The sequence below is a fragment of the Callospermophilus lateralis genome, assembly GCF_048772815.1.
Source record: "Callospermophilus lateralis isolate mCalLat2 chromosome 17 unlocalized genomic scaffold, mCalLat2.hap1 SUPER_17_unloc_1, whole genome shotgun sequence".
NCBI lineage: Eukaryota > Metazoa > Chordata > Mammalia > Rodentia > Sciuridae > Callospermophilus > Callospermophilus lateralis.
In genome coordinates, this window is record NW_027510159.1 from 329478 (window position 1) to 353791 (window position 24314).

Consider the following 24314-nt stretch of genomic DNA (forward strand, 5'->3'; position numbering starts at 1 on the left):
ACATCCTGTGCAGTCCTACCCCAGACTAGGTTTTATTCATCAGCTGCTAAGTATTAGAAAGGTCAGAATGAGGCACAATCCCTCCCATTTCTTTACTGTCTTCTAAAGGCAAAGAAAATGGCCATACGTTGAAAGACTTCATTTGCCATATGGATTCCATTCCACTTTCTTCCTGTGTTTTTGTTTTTTCCAGTTCAAAGAGGCATTAAATAAGCCACTTCCAGTACCTGGTGTGAGAGCCAGGCTGCCTTCAGAGTCTTTTGGTACAAGCATTCATGTATCTATCAGTGTTGCAAAATAATAACGTTCTTTAGTTAAAATAATACCAAAAGTGAGGAAGAAACAAGTTCCAGTCAGTCTGGCAATGTAAAAATGGTGTAATTCATATACGAGTAATAAAAGCCTTTCTAGTACTAGGGAATAAATATTCCACACCATACAGCTTACATTTGAATGATAAACATAAATAAATTAAACATATTTTACTAATGCTAAAACAGATACATTATTCCTGAGAAAATGGTTTAGAAAATGTTACATAGATACCAGAGGAAAAGCAGTTTATCTGCTTTGAAAAATAAGGCTATTACATTTACTTTCAAGTATCCTAGTAAACAAACAGTCAAGGTTACAACTTACAATGTATTTTTACAGTAACAATATTTCCCATTAAGTACAACACAATAAATCTTTTTAAGACTTTTTTGGATGTGTTTTTCTCTGAGCTGTATTTAGCCTTGAACAAGGCATTCTGATGAAAAAATTTCCTAGAAACTGATGTTGAAAAACAAAAGCTTATGAAATTCCATTTTATCTACAAAGAGACAGCAATGAAAAGGAGGAAAAAACTTATTACAACCAATGAAAAATTGTGACTCTTTTGCTACTAAAAATTCCGTCTATTATGTTAACACACTGTCAGAACACATAAGCCTATTTCATACAGTAATCAACTCTAAGACAATAATAAAACTTATAACAGCTCTGGAATAAATCTTTAACTTTTCCTGTATGGAAAATTATCTGAAAGTAAAAGAATTGTACTTTGAAGGGTGGGACTAAGAATTGCATTTCCCTATGGGAAAGTATTAAAAATAAGTATTTTCATTTTTAAAAGTTTGGAACATTAAACACACATATGATTTGTCTAAGAGTTGATATCTACAGGCAAATTCTGTGTGCATTTGGATATATAAATATTCATTCATTCTTTATGCATATGCATTTTTTCCATCCCAAAAGGAATGCTACTAACTCTAATGGGACGACAATGTTTTGTTTTCTTCCCTCCCTCACCACTGAGCAGGGAGCTGGTGATGTTCATGGAGAAACTCCTGTGCGGATATGATGCCTGACAAGCAGAGCAAAAATGGCTGAATGTTATTTGGATGAAGCCCCGTCCAGCTTCCAGTCCTGACATCATTTGAAGGAATATGTACAAATTCACCACAGGCACCCCTGAAGAAGCTCAGACCTGAAGAAGCTCAGCGGTGTCTGAGGCAGAGCTTGTGTATCAAAGACAGGGAGAACCCTGCTCAGACGTGAGTGTCCTCCCCAGAGTGACCACATAAGCCCTCTGAGAACTTAGATCAATCCAAGAGAGGGGAGAAGAATCCTCAAATGACTGAATGCCTATTCCACAGAAAATGAGATTTTAGTCATTTTTTTTAACACAGATGTGCATAAATCTGGAAAACAACAACAACAAAAACTATCTTTCCCCATAGTCTAAGTTCCCAACTTAGCTCCTGGTCACATGGATGATGTTTTCATTTTCATATAGATTGTCAAATATTCCTCTAGAAATATTGTTCCAATTGATACACACTTGATCAGTATGTGTAACTCCACTTTTCACTCTATGAGGGGAGTGATTTATAGAAAACCCCTGGAACTGGAGTGGAACTCAATCGCAAAGTGCTTGCCTAGCATGTCCAGGACCTGGGTTCAGTTCCCAGTACTGCAACCTAACAAACAAAACACAATGGAAATTTAGTAACTCCTGAATGTTATCCAATTGCAAGTGGATTTAAATGATTTTCTTTAAATAATTGGCTATTTTTTTGCCTATTTTTGAATAACACCAATTAGTTTTTATGTAAAACATTAACATTGATTCTGGCTGTATATGTTGAAATTTTTTTCCAGTTGAACTTTTGCTTGGTCTCATGACCATTTTTAGGATAACTTTAGATTTTCATAAAATTTGCTAGTACATAGTGCCCTATATACATTTTGCCCAACTTTCTCTAATTTAAATGCTTGATAGAATCATATAAGAATTTAAGAATTTCACATTTGTGCAGTGCTATTAGCTAAATGAAAATAATGATGACTTCATGATTTTTCCAACAAATACACTTTCTATTTCAGAATTCAACTCAGAATACTTTATTTCATCTGGTTTTGATATTTCTTCAGTCTCCTTCACTTTGTCAGTTTCTCTGAGTTTTCCTGCTTTTTTTGTGACTGAAACGTCTGAATACTGTCAGCCAGGTGTTTTGTAGACTCACAAGAGCTAATTCCTTAAGATAAATGTGGCTGTCATCCTGTCTATCTTCTTGTCTGTCTCTGCAACTACTGTTGTTTCTGAGTTTCTCTGAAGAATCTTGATGGATACAGCTTCTCAGTGTCTGGCATCAGGAGGTGTCCAAGGTCAACCTGAGGGACGACCAGTGATATTGACCTTGATCACTGTTTACTCGCTGTCTGCCAGGCTCCTCCTTTGTAGTTTCTAAATTTCCCTCAAAATACCCTACATTTTATGAATAAGTTGTTAATTCCAGTCTATGCCCAAGAAAAGGGGAACTAAACTGTACCACCTGGAAGAGGGAGAGTTTTCTTGAATTACTTGGAATTCTCTGTTAAGCAAGGTTACCTTCTTTTTCCTTGTTCATTTACTGAAGCATTTATTTATATTGATACGGACTCATGTGCATCCATTTATCACCTGAGTTGTAATAATTCAATGCAGTTATTGATTATTTTAGGCTCCAACTGGTTCAGCCATGTGTATTCATGTGTGTTGGGAATTCTTTTCATTGGCTTTGGTGTCCATGATGTCCACTGCTTTGTTTTCCTTTCCATTTTTGTAGTGGCTTTGGATATACTTATGAGACAATGGTATTTGGAAACCAGAATCTAGTGTTGGATGTGTGTGTGTGTGTGTGTGTGTGTGTGTGTGTGCGCGCGCACATATACATATGTATGTATAAGCTGTCTCAATAGAGAGTTAGGAAATAGGTGTCTATATCAAACTAGGCATATGCACACATATAAAATGTGTATTCATGTGCCCCCCCACACACAACTGTGGGTTCATACTGATATCATGGATTATTATCCAGTACCATAGGCTCATTGTAGGACTTCCTTCTTGCTTATTTGCAGCTTTTTTATTTTCCAGAGAAAAATATACCTTCAGCTATCTATAATTTACCCACTAAGTTTTAAACACAAACATACATGTAAAATATCCTGAGAATCCTTCAAACCATGTCATTGTGAGACACAAATTTAGCACCTGTAGTATGGCTCATTTGGTCTATAGCCTCACTGTATCAGTAAAAGCACTGTTTTCCTAGGTTAACGTGCTCAGTTCTTTTTTTATCCTGTACTCTCTTCATTGAAGTCATGACAAATATTTGTAATACATTTAGATTCATATTCACAATCTGTTCTGTGTTGAAAGCCCTTGACATTTTGGTTGATTTGTAAAATTTTCCAAATAAAGAAGCTTATTCTCTATCAGTCTTTAAAAATGCATGGAACTGTATACACAACACTTCAGTACCATGGAGGATAGTTCCATAACTTCAGCAATTCTCCTGTGAGCCCTTTCATAATTATTTAATTTCTGCCATACCAAATTTCCTGAAGATTAAGAAAAAAGTTGTTAATTTTTAGATTCTTTTATTGAGAGAGTAATGCCCATCTTTGAAGTGAGTCTGGAGTACTGGTTGATTGATTGTTGATAAAAGGTTCAAGGTGAGTCAGTGGGAAAAGATCGTTTTCAACAAATTGTGCTGGATCAGTTGGATAACCATTTTGTTGTTATTATTTTGTTGTTCTAATTAGTTATATATGACAGCAGAATTCATTTTGACACATCATACATAAATGGAGTATAACTTCTCATTCTTTTGGTTGTACACTATGTAGAATCACACCAGTTGTATAATCATATATGTGCAGGGGTTAGTAATGTCTGATTTATTCTACTACCCTTTTCATTCCCATATCTCCCCTCCCTTCTCTCCCCTCTGCCTAATACAAAGTCCCTTTATTTTTCCCTAGCCCCCTGCCTCTTATTGGGAATTAGCATCTACATATCAGAGAAAACATTTGGTTTTTGGTTTTTTGAGATTGGCTTAGTTTGCTTAGCATGATATTCTCCAGCTCCAACCATTTTCTTAAAAATGTCATAATTTCATTCTTGTTTATGTCTGAGTAATATTCCATTGTGTATATATACTGCATTTTCTTTATCCATTCATCTGTTGAAGGGCATCCAGAGTGCTTCCATAGTTGAGCTATTATAAATTGAGTTGCTATTAACAGTGATGTGGTTGCATCACTGTAGTATGCTGATTTTATGTCCTTTGAGTATAACCAGGGAATGGGATAGCTGAGTCAAATGGTGGTTCCATTGCAAGTTTTCTGAGGTGTCTCCATACCACTTTCCATAATGATTGTGGCAATTTGCAGTCCCACTGGCAATGTATGAGCGTACCTTTTTCTCCACATCCTCATCAACATTTATTGTTGCTTGTATTCTTAATAATTGCCATTCTGAGAAGAGTGAGATGAAATCTTAAAGTGGTTTTGATTTTCATTTCTCTTATTGCTACAGATATTGAACATTTTTTTCAGATATTTGTTGATGGATTACATTTCTTTTCTGTAAAATGTTCAGTTCCTTAAACCATTTATTGATTGGTTTATGTTTTGTTTTTCTTTTTTTGGTGTTGAGCTTTTTATATACTTGGAAATTAATGCTCTATCTGTGGTGCATAAAGATTTTCTCCTAGTCTGTAGGCTCACCTTTCACATTATTGATGGTTTCCTTTGCTGAGAAGAAGTTTTTTGTTTTGAATCCATTCCATGTAGTGATTCTTGATTTTACTTCTTGTGCCTTAGGATTCTTGTTAAGAAAGTCAATTCCTAAGCCATCATGGTGAAGATTTGGGCTGATTTTTTTCTTCTTTTAGGCACAGGGTTTCTCTTTAAAAAGTATTTTCCTCTCCCAAAGACACTCTTATGAAGATGAAAATGCAAGCTATAGGTTTGAATAAAATGTTTACATAAGACATACATCAAAAATGTGCACATAGATATTCAAAGATGTGTTACAATTCAATAGTAAGATCTCAAGCCATGATTTAAAAAAATGGACAAGATGCTTCATAAAAGAAGAATACAAATTGTCAAAGAATACATGAAAAGTGTAATGTAATTGCTTGTGAGAGAAGTTACAAGTTTAATATCAGGACATAGCACTACATAAAATTACAGTGATGAGATTAATTTACAAAAGTGCTAACGTGACTTTCTTATCAAGACTGTGGCAATGGGAACTCTCAGATACCACTTGTGGGAATGTAAATAGTATAACATCCTTGAGAAATACTTTTCACTTAAACATTGCATGCTATGACTCTTTGGTTAACCTAAAAGGTGTGAAAATATGCATAAAAGATGTATATATCAAAATGCATACAAATTTATTTCTAATACTCCCAAACTGGTATCAGTCTAAGTGTCCATAATCAGATGAATGGGTAAACAAAATGATTTATGTCTCTATAAATAAAGAAAAAAATTTGACAAATACAGATGCATCTCAAAATGATTATTCCAATCATAGAAAAAAAAACTTGACTAAGTACTACATGATTCCACTTGCATATAATTTCTGAAACTGAAATTAACCTGTTGTTACAGAAATCATATGAGCTGTTACCTGAGATTTAGTGGAAGAAGTGACAACAAAGGTCAGTAAGAAGCTTTTGGGGGTGATAGAATTGATTCTCTCTTGATTTTATGGATAGGTTTATATAGCATACTACTCATTCTTCACGAGTGAGGGATGTCCAGTGGAGTAGAGGAAGGAGAATGAGAGAGAGGAGAGAGCATTGGAGGGAAAAGTGGGGTGTCATGACTGAAATAGACTTCCATGCACATATGAGGTTGTCAGAATGAACCCAACCACTGAGTGGAACTATAAAGTTCTAATGAAAAAGGAGAAATAATTGACAAATATAAATTGCTCAAACTTAAGTGGCATATTAAAAAAACAAAACTGCAGTCTAAGAAAGGCGTGACCCAGTATCAAGCTAGCTAATGAATTGGAGTCTCAAAGGAGAGTAAAACAAAAGCCACAAAATATTCAGTAGAGAAAAAGAAAATAAAACAATAAAAATGCTTGTTTTAGTTTTTAAGCCTTGCAGAGAGTGGGCTTTCCAACTTAATATTAGAAGCACTGATATATTACTTCCCTGTGCTACAACTCTTACCACCTAAGTCATCTCTCACTCGGCCTCTCCACGATGAAGGCCTGCAATGGTCTCCTGACCTCCACACATCCCATACACAGCCATGCCTAGTCACTCCTTTGTGTCCCTTTTATCATAGCATCCTTAACAATATATTGAATGTTATATTTATGTTTGTGTCTGCCACTGGTAAAGCCAGCTGGGGCAGTGCCTATTTCTTATTTTAGAATATTTACCTGGTATTAACTATTATAACAGCACAAGATTAATGCTTAATAATTATTCTTTCAATGCATGAAAGAATAAAAATGGATTTTAAAACATAACACATAAAGAATAAGAGAACCTGGAGCTCAGTATCATATATCTAAATAGACGCGAGAAACTGTTTTGGCAAGGATACTAAAGGAAACTCTTATGCATGTTTTACAAGTAAGCCCTGTAGTCCTTTACAATTGATTGAGAACACCATGGTAAACAGCCTGCATTTTGATGTTTTAGAGATCACGGCCCCTATGTCAAAACAAATTGGTTGCTCAGTGTCCGTGCCTACAGCATGTCTTTTACTGCAACGTTTCTCTTCTTCTTCCTTTCTGATAAGAAGCTAAATTGGTGAGCATGGTTCTTTCATCCACTCTGGTTAACTCTCGTCTATTTCAGTGTTAAACTGTTTCTTCTTCTCATTTAAAATCATTTTAAAAGCAATGGGGCTCCAGCAAGTCAGGGCACCACTGTCTCACACCAGTTCCTCCCCGACCTGCAGGGTCAAAGTGGCGTCCACTGGGAGAGAGAAGCTTCCTGAGTGTGAAATGTTCTTCTGAGGGTTTCCTCTTCAGGAAGAGGAATATGGTACACATATCTCTTTTTTTGTATCTTGGGGGCTTTCTATACTATATGAAAATCTGATTGTGAATATTTCTCCTATGAAAATCCCATTAGAAATCTGAGACTAGAATTTTCAGAGAGCATTTTATTTCTTATTTTGAGTGCTTTGTGTGTGTGTGTGTGTGTGTGTGTGTGTGTGTGTGTTTGTGCATCAAATAAGTGACTATCTCAAACTTCTAACACCCACACCCTCATGCACGTTAAAAGAAGGGCATGGAAGGGGTTAGCCTGCTGGTTGGGATGCCAAATATGGGTGGAATTGACCAGGTGCCATTCAAATTTCTAGAAATATATGGTGCCCAAGAATCCACAGGACCTTATCGAAGACAACTGAAAAAAAGCCATAGAATGATAATGTGATAGAACAATTGTTTTTAAAGAGTAGTAGTATTACATAACATTTAGTAATTGGCATTTGAAATTCTTGTAAATTCTAGCAAAACATATGCTCATAACATTTTTTTTTCCTCAGCATGGTGTGTGTGGCATACATGCTTACTCTCTCTGAATTTCCATGGAGACTTGGCCCTATGGTTTATTTTCGCTTTGTTTCTCCACTTACTTCTTTTTTGTAATTTTACTTCTCTGGTGAGCAAATTTATCAATGTTCTTCTAATGTGTAATGCTGGATTTGGGAAGATTGTCTCTTTTTTATTGTATTTCAATATCTAATAGATCAATAACCTTATTTACTCCATAGTTATTAGATTCAGGAATACAATGTATTAAATGTTAAAGAATCTCAGGTATTTATTCACATGTTGCTCAAGAATGGCTAGAATGTTTAACACAATTTTCTAATTTTCCGTATTAGGCAACTGAGAGACGGAGCACAGAAACCACTTCAGCTAAATCTGGCACCAGGTCCTCAGAGTCCTGGGAGTCACTAATCCCATGCAGTCTCTCCCAGGCCTCATAGTGTTTGTTTACCTGAAACTTTTGGGTTGGAGAAGAGCTTGACTGTATTGCCTATTCACAGAATCTTTCTGATGAAATAGAACACTTTCATGGGCACAGGTGAAATTGGCTGTCTGTAGCTGAGGAATTTGCTTTGCAAGCTGTGAATCAGTCTGCAGCAGATGCTGCAGGGAGAACACCTGGCCCTCTCCTCTCTGTGCTTGGTGACTTGTCCCCACCTGCTGTGGCAGTTTAGATAGACCACACAGGAGTGATTTCAGAGGACTCCCTGGTTCATGCAATAACTTATTTTACTCTTGAAGTCCCTATTTGGACTCAGGAGAGTTGGAAGAAATCATTATGAGCACCTATTTTTATGTCTTCTTCCTGTCAATTGTGGCAGGAATGTAAAACATTGCTTCTTCCTATCACCATGAGGAAGACCAAGGCAATTCATTTTCATGTTCTGCTGGCAGTCCACAGTAGACAACAGGCACCTATCACCATCCCACCACTGAGGTCCCAGGCCATCTCAGGACTTGACGTCATTCTTACAATTTGATATTATTTCATTGAGAAGTTTGTGCATTCTTCTAGTTTATATCTCTGAGCCTTTGTCTATCCTGATAAATCTTACATTTGGCCTTTTCATGTTATCCCATGTTTCCTGGAATTTCTGTTCATGACCTCTTAACATCTTTTCTCCATGGTCAACTTTATTTTCAAGATTATATATTTTTTTCATTGCCTAAAAGTGTCTGCCGAGTGGTGTGGGCTGTTGGTGATGCTTTCCATTGTATTTTCAATCTGAATCCTTTGTTTTGAAGATTTCTGCTTGATTTTCTTTTTCAGAATCTCTTGTTATTGAAGTGATCTTTCACTTTGTGTATTTTCTCTCTGATTTCATTCCTTACATTGCCCTTTACCTTGTAGATTGGTTTAGCTATGCACATGCTAAACTCCTTCTCAGACACTTCTTCCACTGTGGTGTCAATGGATTCTGTCACTGAAGTGTCTTGGTTTGTATGGGGGATCTGCTCCCTTGCATTTTCATGTTGTCTGTCTACACATCTAACAGTATGGAAGAGGGAGCAGAGTTTCTACCCTGTGGACTTATAGTGTCCCTGAAGTTTTTCATTCTTCACCATTTAGGGGGAGATAAATAGTAACAATGACCAATGCAAACAATATACAGCATTAAACCAAATAATTCCTTCTATCATATCTACAATGTTATTGTCACAATAAACAGAAACTATAGGAGGGTTTTTGCCTATAGTAAAAATACTGAATTTCCAAAAGGGCTTCCAAATTTGAATGCTGGACAGGGAGACAACAGAAGTGATGTAGGATGGGATGATTATCAGGGAAGGCGGTGAGAAGTTAGAGGTAAAAGAATAAAGGAAGTGTGAAAGAGAGCACAATAGTGATTAGCTGTTATAGGAAGAAAAGAGAGAAAGAATCAAAGCAAACAGATAAATGAGAGAAAAAATGTACACATAAAGTAAAAATTTAAAAAAATAAAAGAATACAAAACAAAACGGAAATATACTAATCAAACACCCTACTCCCCAAAATACTGATCCATGAAAAATAATTGACTTCAAAAATTGTAGAAATGAGAAAAAAGTAGAACAAATATGAATATGTATAAATGTCCATGAACCATTAAGGTCACAATTAAACAAAGAAAAGAAAAAAAAACTCTATGAAAAATTAAAGAATTGTTTCTGTTGGAATCCAAAAGAGTATCAACTTTCCTTCTCACATTGTTGGGTAAGGTCATCTTAAGTGTGATGCTTGTTCCACTCTCAGGGTGGGGTTGGTAGAGCGAGAGAGGTAATCCCATAGGCCAAACTCCTGGATGTGGGGGTTAGGTTTAGGTATCCAGGCCCTTTGCTGTATGCTAATTGGCCTGGAGACTTTATGTCATTTCAACTCCAGGGCCCAGCGATTGTTGGTGCATCCTGAAAGACTGCACCCAGGAATCACCCTGGGTTCCATTTGTAGAGGTAGAGGAGCCAATTCTTAGACCCCTCTGTCACTGGCAGACCCTAAATTTTCTGTTCTCCAGATCAGTTTCCAAACTTAATCTCTCCCAACCCTATCCTTTCAAATTCCCAGCCAGGCACTTATATCCCACATGCTCCTATAAGCAGCCAGATTGGAGGGGAAGGGAAAGCAAGGTGGGTTTTTATGACCAGTAATCCCCTGTGTAAACCCCCCTCCACATTTGATTTGCCCCTGGTCACTGAGGCATACTTTATGTCATGCAGTGTGGGTTTTCCAAGTCTGTATTTTAGACCAAACTCGGATTTGCCAGGAATAGGTTTTCCCAACTGCTGGTGCCCACATTGCAGCTGCAAAATGTTTCCTTCTTCTGTCTTCCACATGCCACCCAGAAAGATGCAGTTTCTTTCATGCACAAGGATATTGTGCAGCTTGCCTTTCAGGTTAGTTTGGAGTGTTTTGATCTCTGAACTCTCCACACCCACCCATGCATCAGGCCTCCTAAAAATGTGAGTTCCTTTAATTCCCTATCCCTCTACTTTGCTCATGGAGGGACAGTTCTGGCTGGTGCCTTTGAATATGGCAATGGCTGGGGCTGGGGACATTTATTTTTATTTCATTAATCCAACCTCCATAGTCCCTGAATTGCATTGAGTGTCCAGTATTAAATTCCAGTAAATGTGCACCCCACCCCCACCTTTTTTCCTTTTTTCACTCACCTTGCTGAGGAGCTCCCTATTTGCTTTGTTGATTTCATGCCACGGAGCAGCCAGAAAAATGGCCTTCTTTATTCCTACATCTTGAAACCCCTTTAAATGTTTTTATTAATGCATTATATTTATACATAATAGTGGGGTCCACTGAAACATTTTCACTAATACATATAATTTTCCTCACTTCATTTCCCAGTACTTCCTCTTTCTATCTTTCTTCCCTTTTCTTGATTCCCTTCCTCCACTCTACTGGTCTTCCTTCTATTAATTTATTTTCCAAATTGATACATTATAATGATACTCAAGACTGGAGTTCACTGTGTTGCATCCACACATGCATACAGACAAATTTGGTCATTTTCACTATGGTGCTCCTCCCCTTTCCCATCTGTCCTCTCTCCTCAATTCCCTTGTTTACCGTTTTCCCCTCTATTGTCATGATATTCTCCTTCTTTTTACTCTTTATTTCACTGAAGCTTCTGCATATAAAACATTCAACCCTTGATTTTCTGTATCTGGCTTCTTTTACTTCTCACTTTGTTGTGCAAATCCATCCATTACCTCCTAATGATATAACTTCATTCTTCTTCATGGTTATGTAAAATTCCATTGTGTATATATACCATTTTTTTCTTTATATATTCATCTGTTGATGGGCACCTTGGATAATTCCGTCATCTGGTGATTGGGACTGTGCTGTTACAAGCATTAGAATGCAGGTATCACTATATTATGCTAATCAGATTTTTAAAATAAATACCAAGTAGTGGAATAACTGGGTCATATGGTGTTTCTATTCCCAGTCTTCTGAAGAACTTTCAAACAGTTGTGCTAATTTGCTGTTTCACCAAGAATGTGTAAGTGTTCTTTTCTCCCCACATCCTTGTCTGCATTTTTAATTATTCATATTCTTTTTAAAAAAATTATTTATATTCTTGATGCTTGTGCTCTAAGCAGAGTAGGATAAAATCTCAGTGTAATTTTGATTTGCATTTCCTCAATTGTCAAGAATGTTGGATATTTTTCATATATTTATAGGCCACTTTGCAATTTTTCTCTTGAAATTTGTCTGGTCTGGTTAGTTCATTTGCCCATTTACTAATTTGAGTTATTAATTAAAAATTTAAAAATACATGAAAATTCAAAAAAAGTGATGATTTTTGAAATAAAATACTGACTTTGATAGTGTATTACCACAAGTTTCCATTATTTCAGTTAATATCATCATTCTGAGTATTTAATGCTTATTCCCAAAATTTAGGCTTGTTTTCATCTAGAAGAAAAGAGTGATAGTAATGGATTCAGCTGACTCAATTTATCTATAGTTCAACAATATAGGCATTGGGAATGATGCATTTAGAAGCAGTCTTATAAAAATAACTTATTGGAATGTTGTGAATAAATGCAAAAAATAGAGGCATTGATTGCTAATCTTTTTCTGATCCTTACTCATTAATTAAAGTAATTAATTTATTTTTTAATTAAATGCCCTCGGAATTTATTGCAATTATATGTGACAACAGGAGGGATAAATAGTAAAATTGGCTTAGGAAGAATCATGGCTAGAAGAACCACAGGGGAGTAGAGTGAGCCAATTGTGCTTGATTGCCTTTGAAGGTAGTGACTCCTTCTTTTGAACCAACACTGGGAAACATAATTTCATGGCCTCAGTATTACCACTGAAGACAGGCATGGCCAAGGATATCTGCAAATTGCTTGAGTTGTCTTGGAAAAAATGACCTGCAAAGATACTAATCTCTGAGATTTAGTCACTTACATAAAGAAAGAACAAGGTTGAACAACAAAGCATCAGCCAAGCAAGACACATGTTCAGTGGGGCAGTCCGTCTCCTGACCAAGATCCAGTTCTCTTGAACTCCTCCACTGATTGTATTGGGAGAAGTTCCATAATAAGTGATGTATTTAAGGCAGGGCACAGAAGCAAAAGTCCTCCTCCATGCAAATGTGTTTTGCTTTAAGAAACAAATATAATAATCATCAGGAATTAAAACATCGTCATTATTATTTTCTTTATCCATTCATCAGTTTATAAACACTGAGGTATTTCTATTTCTTGACCATTTTGAAAAATCTAATAAAGATAAATTTCAATAAGTGAATTCTAATAAGAATAAATTTTAATAAGAACATAAAATTTATAAAGATAAAAAAAGTATGGTGATGCTGTAAGTGGGGTTCTTCCCAGTGTTGAGACTATGGATTTATTTTTATTTTGCTTATTTGTTTTAACTCAGAAGACTTGTCTTCTGTGAACACTATTGCACTTGTTCTTGATCTGCTTTTCATATATTAAAGAGTGAAAATGACAATAAGAACTTTTAAACTTACCTAAATTCATTATGTAAATGTTACATCTCTATGGTTTGAATATCCCTTAATATTTAATATTGACCTTGTTTCATGCTCTATTGTTAGGATTGGCTGCAGAGTTTACAACAGATACACTTGGGCCAGTTATTCAGTCTTTCTTTTCATCTTAGAGATCCACTTTTAAAAACAGAGTCACTGATTCAGAGAGGTGCAGTTACATATTAATGGATTGTCTTAAAATCCTGGATATGTTTGCAGAACAGTTAACATTCCCAAATAACTGTCAGTGTGTGTGTTTAACTTTCTGTCAAACACTGTTGTCAAAGTGACTCTAGTTTTCATCTGGAAATTTTACATGTTCCATTGTTAAACAAACACCTTTACTTCAATAGTGTGATAACAGAGCGGGTAAATTCAATCACACAATATCCTAGCTGCTAAATATTGAAGTAAAAATAAAAATCACCATTCAAGGGTGAATATTCGGCTGTGGCTAGGGGTGGGAATAGGTTCTAGTGTAAATATCATGCAAATTAAAAAAAAAATTCTGGCTTCACAGAGTGCTAAAATGCACCTTATATTGAGTTCTACTAAAATACTAAATATAAATTTATAATTGTTTATAAAAAAAATTTATAATTGTTATTATACAATCTACAAGGGTACCATGCTAAAGGAAAGGCATGTAAGAACTTCAGAGCAAGAGTTTTCTGCACCACTCCCTTCACTTTCATGTTTATAAAGCATTTTATTATAAAATATTTAGAACCAAAATGGGGGAAAAGATTATCTATACTTCTATAATCTAAAATTCCCACATCAACATTTTTACAAGGATCTCTTTCAGTATTTTCTATATCATGTATATTTTCAATTAATCATCACATTTATGTATATGTAAGTATATCTTAAGTTATCAATAAATATATTCTTTTTAGAGATTCATTCAATGTTTCTTTAAATTTTCAAATTCTATAATTCTATTTGGATATTTAAGTTCTCCTATTTATTTTTTGTTGTAAACATTATAGTGATGAACATCGCTGAATATTCAGTAAAATGTACAATAGTTCTAGAATGGTATTTAGAGGGTCAAATGGTCACTATCTCACGTTTACTGTTGGAATAATTTGGATCGCTTATATGTTTGTATGTTTCTGCTGGATATAAATGCTATTCCACATACATCATGTGTCACTTAACAGAAATACACTCTGAGAAATATGTCACTAGATAATTTTACTATTATGTGAACAACCCAGGGTGTACTTACACAAACCTAGTAAGTATAGCCTACGACACACCTAGAATTCACAATTTATTTGTTACACATTCATATGACTGGCAGTGCAGTCATTTTATTTACACCAATATCACCTTAAATTTGTGAGTAATTCATTGCCCTTTGGCATCATGATGGTTGTGGAGTCTCTAGGTGATAGTGAATTTTCAGCTCCATTATATTCTGATGGTATCACCATTATATGTGACCCATTAACTGACTAAAATTTCATTACCTGACTGTAATTCCTTTCATAAAGCATAAACATTTTTCTTAGATTACTTTTTAATTTTAGGGTTGTTTTCTGAATTTAGTAATTTATACAAGATAATTTTGGCTTAAAATATTATGAAGTCATGTATAAACTTGCCTTACAGTTCTGATATGGATGAGCGTCTTACTACCAGCAAAGAAGACTGGACAAATCATTGTCATTTCTGTGTCTATGCTTTTGGAGAGGAAGATATAAGTTAGTATCTACTTTTTTAAAAAATGAGAGTAATAAAAAAACTTCTCCTTCCTTACATGTGGCATGAGAAAGACTTTTCATGGAAATAACTTTATATCATTAAATAAATTAACTGATATCATCATAAATAACACATGGTTTTCTTTCTTTATTCAGGCCATAATCCTATTTATTAAAAATAGTTAAACTTTGGATAAAACAATGATAATTCCTTTTAGTGAAGAGAAGCTTTGAGTTTCAGAACATTATATTGAAATTTCTGAGTGAATAAACAATAGGTAACCAGGTAATTCCAAGCAGTTGTTTTTTTTTAATTTGCATTTTGTTTCTCCTATGTGAGAAGACTAATATTTCACCTGCTGCACTTTGATCCTACAATGTGGAACCACCTGATTCCAGATTATATTGGGCACCATCTCAGACAGGAATCAGTCTGCCTACAAACAACAAAATACATGCATCTGTAGGTCTGGTGAATGGAGGCTCAGAGGTAAGCACATTTAATAACCCCACTAAAAATAATAATAATAATAAAAAAGATTATGTTACTTCTAGTAAAAAGAGCCAGAAGTTACTACAGGGATGTGTTCAATCAAAGCAAAATGCCTTAAAGAAAAAAAAATAAATTTTTAGAAAAAATCATGGAGAAACCAAGTGTCCATGGATTAACCTCAGGATTAGGGAAAGGAGGGAAGAGAGTCAGTTGGTAGAATTTACGTGTCCAGACCATGGAGACACACATGCTCAGGGAATTTTACTGTAGATATGAGCAAGAGTAAATTAAATGTTCAAAAACACATGCAGCAGAAAATTATGCAGTCAGGGTTACATTTATGAAATGGGCTGAGGGCAGGCTTTCACTGCAATACTGCTGAATCTACACATCAAGTTAGAAGAACTGATGACTTGACAGTATTGAATCTCCTTACCCAAGAACATGGAATTTCTCCCTCCCCATTCATTTTAGTTCTTTGATTTCTTTCATCACATTTTTATAGTTTTTATCCTGTCAATTTGGTATATATTTCATTTGATTCATGTCTAAGTATTTCATATTGGTGATGCCAACAGAAATGGTATTTCATTTTTAAATTAAAATTTGACATGTTCATCGCTAAAAGTAAGTGATTGACTTTTGAATACTAAACATCTTCTCACCTTGTTATAGTCACTTATCTTTTAGTTCTAAGAGTTTTTATTCAATATTTTGGATATACTACATGTTCAATCATGTTATCTGCAAACAAAGATGATTCATTCCTTCTTTTCCAGCACACCTTTAATTTCTTTTCATAGCGTCCTAACTAGCATTTCCAATAAGATGTCCACAAGAAGTAGCAGACCTTATTCCTCACTTTAGTGGGATAGATTCTAGTTTCTATGATGCATGCTGTTGGCTGAAGGCATTTTGTTGATATTGTTTTCAATTTGAGAGAGTTCCACTCTCTTCTTAGATTTCTAAGTTTTAATCACAAATAGCTGTTTAATTTTGTCAAACTTTTTTTGGAATCTGTTGATATGATTTTTCAACCAAATTTGAATTCCAGAAATTGACATTTTTTTCTTGATATATTGACTTTCAAAATTGTTGTGTTTTCTTTAAGAATACTTTATTTAGGGTTTTTGCATCTATGTTCAAGTAGAAGCTTGTCATGAATTTTTTTATATTATTGTCAGTTTAATATCAATATTATTTCAATCCCATGAATTGAAACAGTGCCACTCACGTTTTATTTATTTGAGGTATTTCTCCAGAAAATGCTTTAATTTTCCATGAATATTTTTATGTAATTTTGGCTAGAAATCCATTTGATCCTTGAGTTTACTTTCTTCTATCAAAATTTTTAAAAATATTAAATGACAAAGCCAGTACACTTACTTCTTATATGACTGCATAAGTCTCCAATTTCTTCTCATGACAGCCTTGAAAATTATACTTGTCTTAGAGATTTTTTTACATACATTTTCTATAATATATGAACATGTATCATCACATAACATTGTACTACATAAGTATACACAATTATTCGTTCAATATGTTTAACTATTAAATATATTATTTTTATGAATCAATATTAATAAAAATAATCTTAAATTAATAGTCATTTAAACAGACATTTTTTATAAATAGATGTACAAATGTTCAAAAGTCATATGAAGATTTGTTCATCACTTATTGTTAGGGAAATGGAAATCAAAACTGCAATGAGATATCATCTCATCCCACTTAAATTGGTTATTTTCTAAAACACATAAAATAACATATGCTTATGAGGATGTCGATAAAGTGAAATTTTTATCCACTATTGGTGGGAATGTAAATTAATATTGCCATTACAGACAGCATTATGGAAAATCTTCAAAAACTAAAAATATAATTGTCATATATGGTCCAGCAATCCCTTTACTGGGTATATATCTGAAGTAAAAGAAATTAGTACGTGAAACAGGTATCCATTCTTCATGTTTATTGCAGCACCTTTCAAAATAGTCAACATGTGAAATCTTCCTCAGTGTCATAAAATAATAAATGGATAAGAAAATATCTGTATGGAATATTATTTTGCTATGAAAATATTGAAATTGTGTGATTTGTGGCAAGAGGAATGAACCTGCTGGAGTTTATGTTTAAGTGATGTAAGAAGCCAGGCAAGAAAGACAAGAACTTCCTGTTTTCACTCACATATAGAAACTGGAAAATGTAGAATCAAGTAGGTAGTTATCCTGGACTGGGGAGGGAAGGGGGAAGGGAGATGGGGAGATGTTGATTTGTGGGTACAACATTTTAGTTCAGTAGAAGGAGAATGTTTGTGTTCTCTAGCATAGTGGTATGAAGATAACATACAATCATTTATTGTATTGTTAAAAATAGCTAGAAGAGAGAATTTTGAATGTTTTTACCACAGTACATGATAAATATTTGGTATAGTGAAAATTTTTCTACCCTTATTTTATTATCATACATTGGATACATGTATCAAAATATCTCACTTCTCTCTCCTCTCTCCAATAGATGGATGTACAATTATTATATGTCAATTAAAATAATATTCAAAAAGCATTAATGGATTTATTTTTTAGAATTCCAGACTAACCCCACAGACACAAGTTTATATCTTGCAAGAGTTCCCTTGCTGCTTTCATGAGTAAAGGACATTATACCTTTGTTTGATGATACAAATTGAAGATGTAAGGTCCTGCAGGAGATGCAAGGATGTCAGCTCTGGTGTGACCTGGAGATACAGGGAACAGGAGGCCATGGATCAGAACATGTTGCACTAGGAAAAGCTTCTGGGTAAGTGTTTTCGTCAAGGCTTAAGGAACTCAGGCAATAAATGAGCTAGGAAAGGAAAATAATTCCTCATTAATATGACAAGCAACAGGTAAAATATGAGAACCATAATTCTTCTAATTAGTGAAGAATTTTCTGCACATGCTTTTTTGCTCTGCCTGCTCCTATATTGAGTCATCTTCAAATTGAAGTTGGTAATATATGCTGATTGTTTTGTGGCAAAAAGCATAAAAATACATACATATAATTTAGTCATTATTTATACAGTGCAATGTAGAACAAAATGATGCTCAAAAGCTAATTAGAAATTGTTTCCTGATTCAGTACTCTTCAGCTATGGAGAATAAACAGTTTCAGAGAAGCAATTCATCTAAACAATGCAATTCCATGACTTTAAGTGAATTATATCTGTGTTTGTTGCATCCCTTTGTTTCCCTAAATCAATTTAAGTTCACTTAATAGATACATTAAAACTGCTTACAATCCTATGTCTGCAGGTTAAAGGATTAATTAAATCAGGTTGAATGCAAATCAATTAATTTTTTTTAATCTGGCTGCTCTTTCTTTGCTTGTGTACATTTTTTACTAGTGCTGTAATGAAACCAGATCCTGCCCATAGGTAGTAGGGACGGTGACAGCCAGCAGCAATGCCTGAGCCCAGCAAGTTCATGTCTAGCAATTAATGATATCTTACTGAGGCACACATCTGGGGGTCTTGCAATAAATTAGAAAGATACAAAACAAAACAAAACAAATAGATAGAACTGTCAGTTGCCAAGATAAAGTATTCTATCTATAACCGGCTTTTGTTTTGGAAATATGAGGAACACCACCAAAGTTGGGCCATTTGTCTTTGAGGTCTGAAGACTCAGAATGGTTTGTTATGTACAGAAGTTGCTCCATGGAATTTTTATAGATTCTCAAGAACATTGGTATCAGGTTAGGGGGGTTCACACCTTTTAAAAATTTTTTATCAAAAATGAAACAATCATCTTATACATTTTTCTCCCCACTTGGAATAATAAGTTGATATCAGTAGATGAAAGAAACCCCAGAATGTTTGGGTATTTTTATTTCTTTCATGTGAATTTTTAGATAAGCACAATAAATTGTTTCACAGAATAATTCATTGGGGGGCACTTGAGTTTCAGTTTATATATTCATAGACTTTTGTGGCAGCCAGAGGCCATGAGTCCTAAGCTTGACATGGTGAGTCTACTGGGAGGAGGAGGAGGTTTGAGCTGCAGATGCCCTTGAGAGGGTTCCCAGCTGTGTAGTCTGCTTTTAAAATGAATGCAAAATTAAACTTACTATAATGACTTCTGTTGGACTCAGTGAGAACTCGTCCTTAGCTGTACAGGTGCTACGGGATAAAGTGACTTCTTTAAACACTCATAAGAGATTTCTGCAAAGGTGGGGAAATTGAGAAAATTAATGTGGGAGTTTATCTTTGCTCCATCTTTCTTAATTCTTAAAATAAATATTAAAAAAAAACTTCTGAAGAAGAAAAAGATAATCTCACCTGTCACCAGAATAAATGGGGAGAGCAAATTGTTTTCCAAAATTTTAAAAGGAAGTTTTGAAAACTTTCAACTAAATTAGAGAGCATTTTAGGTTTAGAGAAAGGAACTACTCCATTGTTCCACTCATGGGTAGAATTCACACATCCTACAAAGGTAGCTCTGGAAGTGCAAGGGGATTCCTCTATTGGAGGGGATGTACTTGTAGCAAAGATGAAAATGGAATTACATTTAGCCTAAACTTAACCCAGATCATAGCAGGTAGTTTGTACTGTGAGAAAATGCTAGGGAGTTTTAAATTAAAGAGACGAGACTCTAATTACCTTTAAAAACAGCTCCAGGATGGCTTCTCCTAGCTCCAGCCTCCAGCCACCGAATGTGGTAGCAAGGTTTACTGAAGAGGCGAGAGAGAGACAGAGACAGAGGAGAGAGGGAGAGGGAGAGAGAGGGAGAGAGGGAGAGGGAGAGAGGGAGAGAGGGAGAGAGGGAGAGAGGGAGAGGGGGAGAGGGACAGGGAGAGGGGGAGAGGGAGAGGGAAAGGGAGAGGGAGAGGGGGAGAGGGAGAGGGGGAGAGGGAGAGAGGGAGAGGGAGAGGGAGAGGGGGAGAGGGGGAGAGGGGGAGAGGGGGAGAGGGGGAGAGGGGGAGAGGGGGAGAGGGGGAGAGGGGGAGGGAGAGAGAGAGGGAGAGGGAGAGGGAGAGGGACAGGGAACATGCCAGGGAGTGGGCTTTTATTGGGGAACAAAATATTCCGGGGAAAATCCCATCCAATGATTGGGTCTTTGGGGCAGTGGCCAGACACACCTCTGCAGGACAAGCCCTCGGACCTGGAGAAGGGTGGGGAAAGCTCTGACACAGCTGTGTCTAGTCGTCTCTCACCCAGCCAGGGAGATAACTCAAATCACGTGTGGATGGCCTCCCACACTTCCTAAATGCTGATTCTCAAAGGTTCTGCAATACTCTGGAAGAAAAAAAAAATTAGTGCACGTTGTGTTTGAAATTGAAATAAACAAAATGGTTTTTGTTCTTGTGTTAGAGATCTTTCTGCCCAGAGAATACTAATTTGAACTTAATACTTAGGTGTGTAGCTGTGTCTGTTTCCTGTATTTCCTGGAGTAGTCATATATTTGACTAATATGACTAATAAGAGGAATTGAGAATGGTTAAGACCCACAAGAAATTTTATTTTATGAGAAGCTGCTCAGCACAAACTTTCACCCATCTAGATTTGTTTGCCTTCTTAGATATCCTTGGTCCCAGAGGCCACCTTAATTCCATCTACTTGACTTGAGCAAGGTGTGTGGTTGAACAGAGGCATCTAGTATTTTCATCTGCTCTCCCAAAGAAAAACCAATGCAGAAGGTGTGTAGCTGCACATTGAGGTGAGTGAACTTGAGTTAATGCTGGAATTCCATAGCAGAAAAACAGAAACCTTGCAAACTTCTGAGACCCAGGACTACAATTGCAAAAGGAACAAAATATCTTAACACCTACTACTCTGTCCTCACCACCAGAGGAGAGGGAGTCTGCCCTCCATGGGGGCAAAGGTGAAAGTGAGAGTCCCAGCAAAGTCTTATCATCACAGAGGCCAGGAATACTAGCTATTTGGGAAGCTTCCTGGCCCTTGTGTCTTTACAGTCTAAATAAACAAGAGGTCTGAAATCTACACAGTAATCCATCTTTGGCATAGGAATTCACTTCAACTCTCAGTGAATCCCTGGAGTACTGTATCCAGCAGCTATCTTGAGCAGGGACTTATTGTCCGAATTGACTGCTTTAAGGGTCTGAAACCCTTGTGTGTCTCCATCTCTGGAATCCCAAATACATTTTACTGCACTGACCCACGGAGTAGATGCTTCATGAACCAGACTAGGTTTAGTGCATTCAGAGGCCTTCTGAGAGTGCTACATTGTGGGGAATGGGGTTGCCATGCAGAGGGGAGTGCAGAGTCCCATCTGCCCACACTGCAGGACCAGGAGAGCGAGCCCTCTGAGACCAGGGGAATAGCTATTTATGTGTGGTTATTGCAAGTGCCAGGCCTGAGAGCAGTGGCCCTTAAGGTTCTTGCCACTCCTTCCTAGTACTATTTAGGGCTTCCTGTCATTGACAAGTTTGAGAAAACTCAGATATGATTGCCCCCCTGCCCCGCCCCCAGAAGCATGCTGGAGCAGTATCCAGAATCCAAGATGACTCCATCTGAGTCACAGTGAGAAACCTTGCCAGCTGCATTTTGCTCTCACTCCTTCCTGAGAGGGCCTCATGCAAGGGACGTCTTACCTGGCTCCACTTGGGACTCATGCTGGATCCCCAGTGGGCACTACAATTGAAAGAACTTCCAGGGTTTTACCTGGAAGAGGGCCCTGAAAGAAGTGAGGTGGGAGCCCCATGGAGCCCTGTGGCAAGGGCATTCTGCACAGAGGGCAGGGCAGGTGCAGACCTCTTGGCACATTCTAGAACCTGCAAGAAGACTGTAGAGTCCAGTGAGCCATGTACAGACTAAGAAGATCCAAAGAGAAACCTTGCCCAGTGTCCACCAAGTTCTACTCTCCCTTCCTCCTGTAAGAATTTTAGCTGAGAGAAATTTTACCTCACTCTAGCCCTAACTCACTTCCTCTTCATCCCTGGTGAACACTATAATAAATAGAATAATAGAGGACAAAAATGTTCCTGGACATCATCCTATCCCAGGCATGTACAGCTAAGGGATGCCTCAGGTATTATTGCTGGGCAGACATGCCTACAGGTGCACCAAGGAAGAATAGCACAAGTTTGCTGCTGCCACACCTGTGTGGTCCCCCTGCCTTGAGCACCCCTGCAACTTATCTGATCAGCCATTGCTGATAAGACTGGGTATGGGTGCTACAGAAAGGGTGATATGATTCCTGCCTTTGATATAATTCCCCTCTTTGAAGGTTCTGGAACAACACTGATATTTGATCAGAGCACAATTACTTTAGGCCCTTCACCACTGTTGAAGCACCCAGTGACAGGAAACAACCTCAGCAACAGAGCAAGTACTAACAGTGCCTGAGGAAACTCCCCTCCCCACTTGGTAGGAGCCACAGTCCCCATTATAGTCATCACAGGGGTGCACCTCACATACTGTGCTCTCAACACCACCTCTGCCTGAACTGTTAGTGTTCCCACCATCAAATGACCTGTAGAGACACTGGATCTCTTCAACTCTGATATGTTACTCATTGTGTCCAGTCTCACAAATCACAACCAAAGAAGCTTCAGTGAGAATATACTGTAGTACGCAACTGGGAATAAACTGAACATGGAATAGAAAAGCCATGCCCAAGACACTCTTTCAGAAGAAAGCAGCTTACAAAAAACATCCTATAAAATAGTGTAGATATCCATTCCATAAGATGTGCTAATCTCAACAGAGAAACACAAAAAATCTGAAAAACCAATGTAATAAAACACCTCCCCCTAAAGGTCATAACTGTCTAGTAACAAATTCCAATGATATTGAAGTGGATGAAATACTGGATAAGAAAATCCGAAAGAATGGTTTTTGAAAAGGTCAATGAGATCCTTGAGAATACAGATACACAGTTTAATAAAATTAGCAAGACAATGTAAGATATGAAAGGGAAACTCAGCAGAGAGGTTTTGAAAAAAACTCAGAAATCTTGCAAATAGAGATGTACTACCTTATCCAAGTTAGAATGACTCTTACATTTTTAAAAAAGTAATAAATGCTGACAAGGGTATGAAAAAAAGGAAAACTTATACACCATTGGTGGTATTGTAAATTAGAACACCCACTATGAAAACAGTATGGAGTTTCCTCAGTAGACTAAAATAGAACTAGAATATGATCCAGTTATCCCACTCCTGGGTATATATCCAAAGGGAGCAAAGTTAGGGTACAAAAAAAGATAGCCTATGTTTATTGCAGCACAATAACTAAGGTGCGCAATCACCCTAGATGCCTATCAACAGATGAATGGGTAAATGCAACAAGGCCTACAGGTATAATGGTGTATTACTCAACTATGATGAAGAAGGATATCCTTTCCTTTGCATCAAGATGGATGGAGCTGAAAGACATGAAGTTAAGCAAAATAAGCTAGTCACAGAAAGATGAGTGTCCCGTATTCGCTCTCACATGTGGAAACAACCGACAAACCAACAGAATCAAATAATAGAAGAGGGATTACTAGGGACTAGGAAGGGTGCCAGGGAGAGGGAAGAGGGCAAGAGGAGAGGGGGAGATGGAAATGATCCATGCACAATATTCATGTATGGAAATACGACCATGAATTCTATTAATTTTTACAAGTTTTATGTATTAATACTAATAAAAATTAATTCACATAAAAAACCTTGAGTACAGTTCGAGAGATACCTTGGGCCATGCCATGGTTAAGATGAAATTCCACCCCATCTCTATGACCTCATCTCTTAATTTG